Here is a 14,745-nt window from a genome sequence, read left to right on the forward strand (position 1 = left end):
TCACTGCTTAACCATACAAAGAATATAGGGTTCCATAAATTTTAAAGTTCAAGCAATACAAAATGTCTGGACGTAATGACGTACCTAGGTGTTATTGTGGAAAACGTGTGATTTTGAATCCATATTGGTCAACTTGCAATCTAGGGCACAGACGTTGGATGTGTAAACAAGTTGTGAGTTATTAATACTGATATTTATGCTGGTTAATAGATTATTTATAACATGTTCATTAATATTCGTTTCTTATCATCACCATTTGTAGGATAAAAATCAATGTGGCTTTGAAGAATGGTATGATGAACCCATTAACCAGGAATACTACAGATCATGTTTGCTAAACCTTTGGAATCGTACCGAAGAGTACGAAATGCAGATCTGGAAACTCGAAGAATAACTTGCGGCAGAGAAGGAGCAACTGAAAGAGGCAGTAGAAGAAAATAATCGATTGCAAGAAAAATTTCAGTGGTTGAAGCAAAGAATAATGGACGATAGTGACAAAACAAACACATGGTTGTTTTAAGTGTAGTTTTTATTTTATGTGGTAGGTTTCATGTATTATGTATTTTTTTTATTGTATTTTAATTTATGTTAATCTGCTGTATTTTGTGTTCTAGTATTAAACTAATTAATAAGACTAAAACTAAAATCATATGTGCTTATAATGTAAACATATCATATTTACAAAAATATTTAATGTCATATATACAAATCAAAATACATATCAATGTGTCTCACAACCTGTATGCTTTAGTGCATTGGCTGGCCTTAGGCACATACCATCCCGACCGGCTATGCTATCCGGATCATCCTCATCCCGTCGCCTCTTTATCTGAGGATGCGCTGCAACATGACCGCCTGGAAGGCTAGCAGGATCAGTAGAGGCGTCAGTCGTGCCATCAGTAAGCTACAAATATTAACATATTTTAGTATATGATATACAGAATAGTAACATAATAGTTAAAAGAAATTTAATAGTCAAACCAGTGTCTCAGCTGACTCCTTGAATAAGATCATGCGTCTCCGGCAGTCGAGTATCACACACTGTGGCCTCCGTGATAGTGATGGCGAAATCTTTTAAAAAAATATAAATAATTTAGATATTAATGACTAATAATTAATATAAAATAAATTTAAAGTGATGGTAATACAAACAAACATGCGTCTGAGTAGGCACACAATGCTTTGGAGGAACTCCAAAGTGGACTGGACTAGATGAAGGTTGTGACGTCTCCACCCGATGTGATGTCTCCCTCTTTGTTCCTGGAGTATCCTCAGCATCCCTCGATGAAAATCCATAACTCAGTCGTCTACCACTCTGCACATCTTGCACAGGACGATCCTTTGCAACCTTCGATGACTCTAGTACATCAGGAAAATACTGATCCCAATTAAACGTCGTAATGGAGGTGCCCACAATCAACACTCGAGCTATCGTGGTAAATTGTGATGTCCCTAGTGACAACAGTCTGAATGTAGGCATATCATTGCCAGCTTCATGTGGTTTAGCAAAGTCACCCGACAGATCATCGCTAATATCCTCTACGGGTGCCTCAGCACCCCCTTGCCGGGGACCCTGCCCTCGCCGACCACCACGACCACGTGGGCCACCCCTTTCTCTCTGGACATGCCTGGCCCATGATGGTAATCTTCAGGCGGCACATATTCAACAACAAAACCTAATCGCGCATCCTTTTGGGTATCACTCAATGTGTAAGCAGCAAGATCAACAACTTGACGACCCAAATCATGCACAAATGACGCTTTGTCACCTACATGCTGGTGCATCTGCAAACCCATCTGGTAGAAACAGTATAAGCCAATAGCCTGCATAGCATATACAAATTAATTAAGGAAGGATGTTAAGGAAATCTAACATGATAAGTAAGTATATCAAATAACATACCAGTGTCTCATGCCTCCCGGCGTGTGGAACGTACCGACCACCCTCCGAATGAACGGGATTACCGATCAGAGTACAAGTAATACAACAATACCAAACCATTTGCTCATGCTCCTCGTCAACACAGTCATGTGGAGGGTATGGCGAAATCAGGCCACTCTCTGATCCCAGTCCTCTATCTGGGCCCCTATCCAAGCTAAGTATGCCTAGTCAACCCTGCTACGATTATCCCGCTCGTAATGTGTGAAACGCCAACTGGGAGGAATAAGTATAAGCTGTCGGTGACCAAACTGTCGCAGGACTCGTCCGGTGGCATGATGCTCGACTATATCGATAGATATCACTAGGACCTCAAACATCCACACAGCTCGACTGCGTGATCAATAATCTGGAAAACCGGTGATGAGCTCGTCACTGTATGGCCTCCATATGATTATTTATTAAATGTAAGACAAATCAAGCATTATCAGACAAACTTAGTCAAATATTTACCTGAGCATCTTAGAGTAGATCCAACAGATCCCTGTAATAAATGAGATGATGTCGAGCCTCGACTTCAGGGGCACGGTCTCGTCTATCTACCCACCTTCTAGCACGTGGTAGAAACGATAGAGGTGGTGTATCTAGAACTATCAGTCGGGGAGGGGCTAGATCTGCAAGAATCGCTCCCAATCCCGAACCTAATATTGAATGTGGACGTAAATTTGAATAATATTTACTATCTCCATGATAATCATGAAAAGAATTGATAATTTTATCACCTACAGTAGCCGAATAAATACAACGACGTCTCTCGCGGTACCCATGGATGCCCTGCACAGATTCCTATAAAGGTAGGCTAGAACAACTGTACCCCAGCTATATGTAGGTAAGTCATCTAGACGCTTCAGATGATGCAAGAACCATTGGCTAACAAGGTTTCCCGAAGTGTTCGGGAAAAGAATACCACCAAACATCCTCAATATCAACATCCTCGACTACCGCTCAATAGCCTCTAATGGTGAGTCATCCGTAATCTCCTCGTGCAACGCCTCCAGATGCTGCCTAATAGGCGATAACTGTAATTGACTAGTGCCACTAATAGCAGTCGGATCCGCCAGCTGGAATCCAGTGAGCCTCTGCAACATCTATAGATAGTCGAGCCTCCTATAACCCTAAGAGCGAGCGGGTAGTGGACATCCAAACCATTAACGGGCAACCCGAATAATACCTCCACATCCTTTATCATGATGGTCGCCTTGCTGATAGGCAGATGAAATGTGTGAGTCTCAGGTCTCCACCGCTCGATCATCGCCGTGATCAGGGGCCAGTCGAACTGCAATCAGTGTGTAACAATCCGACCGGTCGGTTTTAGATTTGGCACATCGTTCGGCGCTTTGACACTTAAGGTATTATGACTTGCACGTGTGGTCAAAATTGAATTTCAGGAAGTTCAGAGTTGATTCAGATGGAATCTCATTTCGGAAGCTTTAAGTTGGAAGAGTTGACTAAGGTTTGACTTTTGAGTAAACGACCTTGGAATCGGGATTTGAAAATTCCAATAGGTTCGTATGATGATTTTAGACTTGGGCGTATGTCCGTATCAGGTTTGGATGACCCGGGAGCATTTCGGCGCTTATTGTGAAAAGTTGGCCTTTTGGAAGAATTTCATGAATTTGGGTTGAAGTGTATTTTAATGTTATCGATGTCCATTTGGGATTCTAAGCCTGTGATTAGTTCCGTATGGTGATTTTGGACTTATGAGTGTGTCCGGATATTTATTTGGAAGTCCGTAGTTGATTTTTGCTTGAAATGACGAAAGTTAGAAGTTGAAGGTTTGAATGTTTGACCAAGAGTTGACTTTTTGATATCGGGGTCAAAATCCGATTCTGGAAATTGGAATAGGTCTATTATGTCATTTATGACTTGTGTACAAATTTTTAGATCAATCCGACTTGATTTGATTGGTTTCGGCATCGAATGTAGAATTTGGAATTTCTTAGTTTCATTAGTTTGAATTGGGGTGCAATTCGTGTTTTAGCGCTGTGTGATGTGATTTAAGGACTCGAATAAGTTCCTATGATGTTTTAGGACTTGTTGGTATATTTTCTTGGGGTCTCGGGGGCCTCGGATGTGTTTTGGGTATGTCGGGTGTTATCAGATCATTTTGGGCTACTTTAGATGTTGTTTTTCTGATGTCTGGTGTTGTTCTTCGCGTTAACGTGGAGCCTCTTGCGTTCGCGAAGAAGGATTTTTCTGTTGGGACTTTTCTCTTCGCGTACACGAAGAGATTCTTGCGTTCGCAAAGAAGGAATTCCTGTTGTCCATCGTCCGACTTTGGGAGCTTATATCTCGCAATCTATAAGGAATTTGGAGATGATCCAAAAATGAAAGGGGTAGATATTTGTGTCTAGTTTTCGGAAAACCAAACCATTTGGCATTTTGAGTTGTGTAATAAAAGTTATGGTTGGTACACTACAGGTTGTCGGGGAAGATGTTTGGAAATCGCGAAGAAGAAATTTTTGTTGCACAGGTTTGACTTTGGCAGCTTATACCTCGAAATCTATAGGGAATTGGGAGATGACCATATCATGAAAGATGTAGATCTTGGTGTCTAGTTTTCATAAAGTTAAACCAATTATCATTTGGAGTTTTGTACAATAAGTTATGACCATTATACTAAAGGCTGTCTGAGAAGAGTTTGGAAATGGCATTTCAGAATTTGGTTCATCGCGAACGCGACGGGAGGCTTGCGAATGCAAAGAAGGATGTCGGGGCAGTGTTATAAGTCCTCTATTTCGGACCTTTGACCTATTATTTCGTATTTTTAGTTCGGCACCTCGGGATTTAGCGATATTGGAGAGGAATTTCACCATAAACTTGGGGTAAGCATTCTTGACTCACTTGTGATTATTTCATGGATTAATCTTCATTTTCGGTGTTAGACTATTGATTTTCAAGAAGAAATTTCTATAATTTCACAAAACGAATTTTTGAGCTTTGAATACCGATTCTGAGTCGGATTTGAATGAAATTAGTATGGTAGAACTCGTAATTGAATAGGTTTTATGGATTTTGTGAGTTTCGTTGGGTTCCGAGACGTGGGCCCCACTGCCAACTTTTCGAGCGGAGTAGGGAATTTTTATAAATTGTTAAATTTCAAGCATTGGAGTATATTTTTGATTAATTTGCACGTTGTTTGGCTAGTTTTGGATTGAACGGCACCAAGTTGGGGCTTTAGAGCGAAATTATAACCGGAAAGTGGGCTTTAAGACGAGGTAAGTCTCTTGTCGAACCTTGTAAAGGGAATTTACCCCATAGGTGATTTAAATTATTGTTTTCTACTAATTGTGGGGGCTACGTACGTACGAGGTGGCGAGAGTCCGTACGTAGCTACTAATTATGCTTATGTCCGGGTAGTCTTAGGTTTACACCATGCCTTGTTGACACCGTTATTTGATTATGAATATTATTTACCTTGAATAGAGCTGAAATTGAGGATTTCAAGATTTAAAAGTTTTTAGTTTGAATTTTTATTTTTGAAAAGAATTGAGGAATATTATGATAACTTTGAGAAATCTATGTTCACTCGCGTCGCAAGTATATTCTGCGAGCAAGGGTAAATTTCACTACTCTCATGGGAGCGGGCCGTTCACATCGGTAGGTTAATAGATGCATTTATGGTTCGTGCCGTTTGACCCTCGGCAGTGCACAATTTATATATTTGCATGTGGATCGGGCCGTACGACCTCGGCATACTTCGTGCGTAAAAAAAATTCTTTGAGCCCAATTATAATTGATTTCGTTTCATTGGCTTGAGAGATTAATTTGTTAAATGATGAAAATTAATTTGGAATTTACTATTAGTGAAAGAATTGTTTATGTATTTCTTGTCATTAAGTTTTCAGCTGCATTTATATAACCCATGCTTAATTATAATTTCGGTACTTTATTGTTCGCCCGTAGTAAGTGTCGAAGTCGACCCCTGATCACTACTTCTTCGAGGTTAGACTAGATACTATCTGGGCACGCGTTGATTTACGTACTCATACTACACTTGCTGCACATTATGTCTAGTGGTCTTTTGGGCGCAAAGGCGCGACTATTGGGGGGGACTTACAGTGATCTGCATTCCATGTACAAATTCGCAGCATACAGAGTCCCCATCAGAGTTATTTACATTCTCCTGTCTAATTTGTATTCTAGACAGGTGTTGTATGTTATCATATTTCCTAGTTGATGCTCATGCACTTGTGACATCGGATCTTTGGGGTTCCTTTCATATTATTTAATTAATGGGAATTATGATTTCAAAAGTAATAAAAATGAGTAATTAAGTGGATCAATCAACGTTGGCTTGCCTGACGGCGGCGTTAGGTGCCATCACGACCTATAGTGGATTTTGGGTTGTGACAGCTTGGTATTAGAGCGTTAGGTTTTCTTAGGTCTCACAAGTCATGAGCAAGTCTAGTAGAGTCTTGCGGATCGGTACAGAGACGTCTGTACTTATCTTCGAGAGGTTACAAGGTTGTTAGGGGCACTTCCCTTCTTGATTCCTCATTGTGCAATTTGATTCCTTTGAGGCTTATGCTTTTGCTTTCTTCCTACTTATTCTTATACGATGTTGAGTGCTCGGGTCGATCAAGCATCGAGGAGTTGTAGTGGTACTACAGACGTGGGCAGGATGTTTCTCCCTGCGCATTCGAGCAAGTTATTATCATCTTCTTGCGGAAGGATGTTCTGTCATTTCAGCTCAGTAGATGTATCTCTGATGGTTTTGAGTCTATGCACATGTTGCTATGATGTTCATGAGTTGTTATCTCACAGTATTGATGTAATGGTGGGGTGCTTGATTATGTGTCGAGGCAGTGAAGGACTTGAAAGGAAGATTTTTCAGTGCATGATTTAGAGGGTCAGTGTTTAATTCCAGCAAATGAAAGGCAATGGGACTATGAATGTTCGGGTTTGGGGTTAATGGAGTAACGTGACTTGGTGTTTTCAAACGTGGTGGAATTTTCATCTGTGATGTAGTGTTGATGTCCTTGTTTGAAGTGTTACGGTTCATCGGTGTTATAGACTTCTTGATTTTCCTACGGGGCAGAGTGCTGTGAAATGGTGCCTGAGAAGCGGCTGTCAGAGATAGAGGTATGTAGCAGTTTTGAAATCATATCGGTGTTTCTAATGTTGATGGATCAAGAAAGATGGGCTTCTAGGAGGTTTAGAGTTGGTACTAATTTATTAGTTCATGTGCTACAGAGATAGATTTTAATTTGAGGCAGCATTTGGGTAGCGAAGGATGAGGAAGGACACTGTGGGAGGTGTCTCGCGGTGGTTGAATTACTAGTAGTTCAAGTATGAAGAGCAAAAGTGAAGGAGTTGCTTAAAGGAGAAGGCTTAACCAAAGTGGGAGAGTGGCAAAGTATCATATGGGTTCTGTGGTAGGATAGCCACACGCCTTAAGGAAAGTTTAGAGCAATTTGGGAATTATGATGGACAGTGACTAGGTCCACGGATTTTATTTGGATGCAACATGACTTCGAGTTTGGAATGCATTGTTGGACTTTCAGTTGATGTCGATGGGAAAGAAGGAATCTTGGTGGGTCCCAAGGTTATGTAATTGTAGCTTCAAGCTAAGTGGGGAGCCCCATCGTCTACGATTGGATCGCGTGGTTGTCTGCTTGTGTAGTTTCGGGTCATCGGTGTATTGGTAGGCTATTATGACTAAGGACAGAAAACATCAGTGGTAATTCGAGCAAAGAATTTGAGGAATGCGTGCTATATTTGGGCCTTATCGATTCATGTTCAGGTTTTGGGAAGACTCAGAGTTTATGCTTCTTGTGGATGTAATGTACAAGGAAAAGAATTCAGTCGGGGGCTTCGTTGATAGGGTGTTCACGTGCTAGTAGAGCACTATAGTTTGGCTTATATTCGGGACCAAGTCAGACTGCGTGATTCTCAACAGTCTTCCTAGTGGGTTCAAGAATTTAAGTACAACGCCTAAGGACTTGGGATATTCTATGTTATCATTGGGTATGTAGTGCTATTGGAGGAAAGGAAGAAATAGCTTTGAATTCACGGAAGGTGTTGCCGAATGGGTGTACCAATTAGAGATGCTATTATGCACGTAAGGAGAATATGAGATTATTCATGAGCAATGGGACGATGTGGTCTCGTGATGCGGGTCACTTGGGATGAGTGCGGATTTGGTTCGTTACGTTTGAATGGTGCTATTATTATTTCTAAGGCAAGTTGAGAATAAATTGGAAAAAGTTGGGTCGGTTAGTAATGGTTGAATCAGCATGATTATGGCAGTGATCAATTTCTTTAGCGTGAAGTTATACATGTAGTTTGTGGTTGTACACTTGGGCTTGAGCGCCACCACCACTTGGTTAATTTGGGAGGTATTTGATTCGAATGGCTTTGTTGTGTAAATGGATCCCAGAAGAGTTATGGCGACTTAGATCACGACTTGAGGTTTGTATTTTCTACGGTTTGAGAATTTAGTTGCGTGTCGCATTGGTTCTCCTGAAACGAGCTAAGTGAAAGGTTTCTAGCCAATGAAGTGGTTATTCCACTAATAGTTTGATGGTTATGGTGAATACGTGTATTATCACATAGCGGCATGATAGGTGCAGTGAGCGGAATGGAAACTGGAAGTTGAAGGTCAAGGTTGCGATTCAATGTTGATCGAATGTCACGAGCTCAGATGAGCAGGGGTGAATTCAGATGTTCAGAGTAAGCTGGCATTTTTCTTTAATGTCACCTGAGAATGGTGTTCTGTGGAAGAGGCTTTGTGTATTTACTTGCGGATTTTTGATTCGCTTTACAGAATTAGAACGGTTGGTGGTATGGATGTGCAGACTTTGCTACCTGAGCGGAAGGTCGTGGGACCGTGCCCCACGGGGAGATTTGTATAAGTGTGACATGTTAGTCACTTGATTGTTAAAGATTGAAACCAAGTATGGAGGTTTTGGTAATATCGCAAATGCGAGAGTTTATGCCTGAGAGGCATTATATTCCTTGGGCCGTGGACCGTGTGAGTTTGTCCCGGATTTGACGGTTGTTCATATATGTCATGGAAAAAGGTTTTTGTGGATCCTTGAAAGATTATTAGCCCAGTACCGTACGATCAAAATCGGCTTGGGTTCCGTTGATGGGTCTAAATATGGATGTGTGCTCTACACCAGGCCGGGTGTGTTCATTCGGCATAACATTCTTATGGATGAGTATTCGGGCATTGGATGTTATTTTCGTCATCAGCTATTTCATGTAATACTCTATTCTGCCATGTGGGTTGTGAGACGGCTTGATTATTCTCACATATGTTGAGGCCCCGCGTAGCGGTGGTGTTATGTGAGCAGGATGGCTCCTGAGATGCAAATCGTATATCGCACCTTAGTTGTGCTTGAGTTTTGTAGCGTATGGCGCTACCCGTCTCCCCAGAATTTGTATTATGCACTTGGCGTGCTTGTGGTTGATATTCGTTATTTCACAAGTATAAGTGTTATAGCTTGATGTGTGTTTTCTCCTTAACTGTTATATGCTGATCGGGTGACACGCTGCCATGGGTATATTGTGCGGATCGGGTGGTACGCTGCCACGGATCTGTTGTTTGGATCGGATTGCACGCCGCAACGGACTTGTTGCCATTCAATCCGAAACTAGTCAAACAACGTGCAAATTAATCAAAAATATACTCCAATGCTTGAAATTTAACAATTTATAAAAATTTCCAACTCCGCTCGAAAAGTTGGCAGTGGGGCCCATGTCTCGGAACCCGACGAAACTCACAAAATCCGACAACCCATTCAATTACGAGTTGAACCATACTAATTGCATTCAAATCCGACTCTGAATCGGTATTCAAAATTCGAAAATTTTCGTTTTGTGAAATTAAAGAAATTTCTTCTGATTTCTTCTTGAAAAATCAATAATCTAACGCTGAAAATAAAGATTAATCCATGAAATATAATCACAAGTGACTCAAGAATGCTTACCCCAAGTTTTGTGGTGAAATTCCTCTCCAAAATCGCTAAATCTCGAGGTTCCCATCTAAAAATGCGAAATAATGGGTCAAAGGTCCGAAATAGAGGACTTATAACACTGCCCCGACTTCCTTCTTCGCGTTCGCGAGCCTCCCATCGCATTCACGATGAACAAAATTCTCAAAAGCTATTTTCAAACTTTTTTCAGACATCCTCTAGTATAATGGTCATAACATTTTGTTAAAAAAAATTCCAAATGATAAATGGTTTAACTTTATGAAAACTAGACACCAAGATCTACAACTTTCATGTTTTTGTCATCTCCCAATTCCTTATATTTCGAGATATAAGCTGCCAAAGTCAGCCCAGTGCAACACAAATTTCTTCTTCGCGATTTCCAAACATCTTCCCCGATAGCCTGTAGTGTACCAACCATAACTTTTTGTACACAACTCCAAATGCCAAATGGTTTGATTTCTGAAAACTAGACACAAAGGGCTATAACTTATATTTAAAGGGCTACAACTTACATTTTTGGATCATCTCCAAATTCCTTATAGATTGTGAGATATAAGCTCCCAAAGTCATACGACAGACAGTAGGAATTCCTTCTTCGCGAACGCGAAGAACAAAGTCCCAGCAGCCAAATCCTTATTCGCGAACGCGAGAGGTTCCACACGAACGCGAAAAACAACACCAGACATCAGAAAAACAACATCTAAAGTAGCCCAAAATGATCCGACAACACCTCACATTCCCGAAACACACTCGAGGCCCCCGGGACCCCAACCAAATATACCAACAAGTCCTAAAAAATCATACGAACTTAGTCGAGGCCTTAAATCACATCAAACAATGCTAAAAACACGAATTGCACCCCAATTCAAGCCTAATGAAACTAAAAAATTCCAACTTCTACATTCGATGCGGAAACATATCAAATCAAGTCTGATTGACCTCAAATTTTGCACACAAGAATAAATTACATAACGGACCTATTCCAATTCTCAGAATCGGATTTTGACCCCGATATCAAAAAGTCAACTCCGGGTCAAATATCCAAACTTTCCCTATCCAACTTTCGCCATTTCAAGCCAAAATCAACTATGGATTTCCAAATAAATATCTGGACACACTCATAAGTCCAAAATCACCATACAAAACTAATCCCAGGCTCGGAATCCCAAACGGACATCGATAACATTCAAAATACACTTCAACCCAAATTCATGAAATTCTTCCAAAATGCTAACTTTCCAAAATAAGCGTTGAAACGCTCCCGGGTCATCCAAACCCCGATCCGAACATACGCCCAAGTCCAAAATCATCATATGAACCTATTGGAACTTTTAAATCCCGTTTTCGAGGTCGTTTACTCAAAAGTCAAACCTTGATCAACTCTTCCAACTTAAAGCTTCCGAAATGAGAATTTTCCATCTGAATCAACTATGAACTTCCCAAAATTCAATTCCGACCACGCGTGCAAGTCATAATACCTGAAGTGAAGCTACTCAAGGCCTCAAACCGCCGAATGACGCACCAGAGCTCAAAACGACCGGTCGGGTCGTTCCATTCTCTCCCACTTAAACATATATTGGTCCCTAAGCGTACTAAGAACTGCTCCGGAGTTGTCTAAAATCACTGTTTAACACCTCGTGCACCTGCCCGTGCTGCCACAACTAGTTGAGTATGTTAGCCTGAGCCAAACTGAAGATTCTCCCTTGTTATTTATTCAATAAGCCTTAGAACCAAATTCCAACCTCCGAATTTCTCTACAAGACCTAATTCTAACATACGAGCACCGTATCAACCACCACACACTGTACCAAACATGATCATGCACCTACGCTGAAACCACACCATGCACCACATAAGTCGGTTGCCTATAATAACATCCTCCGACCACAATAGCTGGAATTTCACGAATCTGACGCCCGCAACACACCTCATATCGCATATAAGTCCTGTTCCACCTCTTGAAATACTGCCCATCGAAATAGATGTGCAGAAATTCATAACCACCTGCCGAATAAACAAATTGTTGAGTCTCTCCTCCTGATAAGAACCATCACCTCATTCGAACTAAATAACGATATTTGCTCTATAATCTTTAATATGCCTTATACAAATCCGATCGCACTAATCCCAGATCCAATAATCTCGTCACGCCCAGTACAAGTTGCTCCGTCAATGAGCCACCGCAAATACTATCTAAGATTTCATAGACACCATCAATGCGCCAACAAGCCATAACTTGGATATGACACATAAGGAAGAACGAACTCTGGAAAAGACCTATCCAAACCATGTAACTAATAAAACAACTGAAAAGGTGTTATGAACCTTCCTCAGAGAATGAGAAACAAATGCACAAGGATAGATATAGGGAACTGTACTCAACATCTCGTTGTTGCGGCGTGTAACCCGATCCGAAATTGTGATCGGAAAATGAGCTTTAAGACAAGGTAAGTCTCTTGTCTAACCTTGTAAGAGGGAATTTACCCCATAGGTGCTTTAAATTATTGTTTGCTACTAATTGTGGGGGCTACGTACGTACGAGGTGACGAGAGTCCGTACACAGCTACTAATTACGCTTAAGTCCGGGTATTCTTAGGTTTACACCATGCCTTGTTGACACCATTATTTGATTATGCTTATTATTTGCCTTGAATAGAGCTGATTTAAAAGTTTTTAGTTGAATTTTTATTTTTGAAAAGAATTGAGGAATATTATGATAACTTTGAGAAATCTATGTTCACTCGCGTCGCAAGTATATTCTGCGAGCGAGGTAAATTTGACTACTCTCATGGGAGCGGGCTGTTCGCCTCGGCAGGTTAATAGATGCATCTATGGTTCGTGCCGTTCGACCCTCGACAGTGCACAATTTATATATTTGTATGTTCGATGGGGCCGTCCGACCTCGGCATAATTCGTGTGTAAATAAATAAAAAAAATTCTTGGAGCCCAATTATAATTGATTTCATTTCATTGGCTTGAGAGATTAATTTGTTAAATATTGAAAATTAATTTGAGATTTACTATTAGTGAAAGAATTATTTATGTATTTCTTGTTATTGAGCTTTCAGCTGCATTTATATAATCCAGCTTAATTATAATTTCGGTACTTTATTGTTAGCCCATAGTAAGTGTCGAAGTCAACCCCTCGTCTCTACTTCTTCGAGGTTAGACTAGATACTTACTGGGTACGCGTTGATTTACGTACTCATACTACACTTGCTGCACATTTTGTGCAGGTACATATATGTCTAGTGGTCTTTGGGCGTAGAGGCGCGGCTATTGCAGGGACTTACGGTGAGCTGCATTCCATGTACGAATCCGCAGCATACAGAATCTCCATCAGAGTTATTTACATTCTCCTATCTAATTTGTATTCTACACAGGTGTTGTATGTTATCATATTTCCTAGTTGATGCTCATGCACTTGTGACACCGGGTCTTGGGGGTTCCTTTCATATTATTTAATTAATTGGAATTATGATTTCAAAAGTAATAAAAATGAGTAATTAAGTGGATCAATCAACGTTGGCTTGCTTGCCGGCAGCGTTAGGCGCCATCACGACCTATAGTGGATTTTGGGTCGTGATAGACCGACCTCTACAATCCGATAAAAACCTGTCCGCTGAAGGCATGCAACTGTACGGGGATGAAGTGGTTGGTCCCTAATGAACTCCCAAAAATCGTTAATATGTCTGGAGTGGAAGGTCTGGGACAGCGATTGTCCATCACCTATGGCACCCTGGAGCAAAAGTAGCTCTCGAACAACAGGTCCAAGATGCACTGACGGACGATCCATGACGGTGTTTGTAAATTGAATAATATTAATTAAAATATTATTCTCTTTATCGTTTAACGTCTTGAAATATATTGCATTATTTTTTATATTAATATTTAATTGATAAATTTTTATATTATTATTTAATCTGATATAAAATATTTATTTATATGTTTTTTTTTATTTTACGACTAAAATTCGGTATGATTTTGTTTGTACTGTCAACTTTTTTTCGTATTTATTCGTCGTTATAAGAATAAAAAATACTTAATTTGTTTAACTATTTGATATCATTTAAAAAAAATTACTATTAATTATTTATTTTGTTCGTTACGATTTGTATGTTATTTTGTTATATTTTACACAAAAACCGGTAACGTCTCTTTTCTACCGACAACTAATTATTCTATGATTCATATCTCATAATACATTTACTATACACTTAATAATTGATTAAAATATGATCCACAATTGATTACTTTAACCGGGTACGTTAATGAGGACACATAGTTATTATTCTACACTAAAAAAAATACTAAAGAGCACTAAAGGCACACTACTCTAAATGGCAATAAATAACATCAATTAACATAAATCATAATTTATGTATAGTTCTACTACACTAAAGGGCACTAAATAATACTAAAGTCACATATTATTGTTGTACAATTATAAAAATAATCAACATGTAACACAAATTATTCAACAACTATATAACAAGTGTATAATAAACATTTTTCATACAAATTTGCTAAACATTAAACTAATTTGTAAAAAAAATTAAAAGTTCAAAAAAATTCACAAAACGAGCACAAAATCATACAATACAGTACTAACAACTAATAACACACACACACACACACTATATATATATATATATATATCACTTATACTAAAAAGGTCTTTCGAAATACCTCTTTTTGAATTTTGTTGAACGGAGTAAAAGTGACGCTATGACAACTGAATCGGGCACTAAATGAGTTCCACTCCACGAGGCAGTCTTGGATCGGATTTTAGATCGATAAAATATGAACGGGACAAGATTTTGGGGAAAGGTGTGGGCTCCAATGGAGTTTTTGGTTTAAAGA

The sequence above is a fragment of the Nicotiana attenuata genome, chromosome 2 (assembly GCF_001879085.1).
Source record: "Nicotiana attenuata strain UT chromosome 2, NIATTr2, whole genome shotgun sequence".
NCBI lineage: Eukaryota > Viridiplantae > Streptophyta > Magnoliopsida > Solanales > Solanaceae > Nicotiana > Nicotiana attenuata.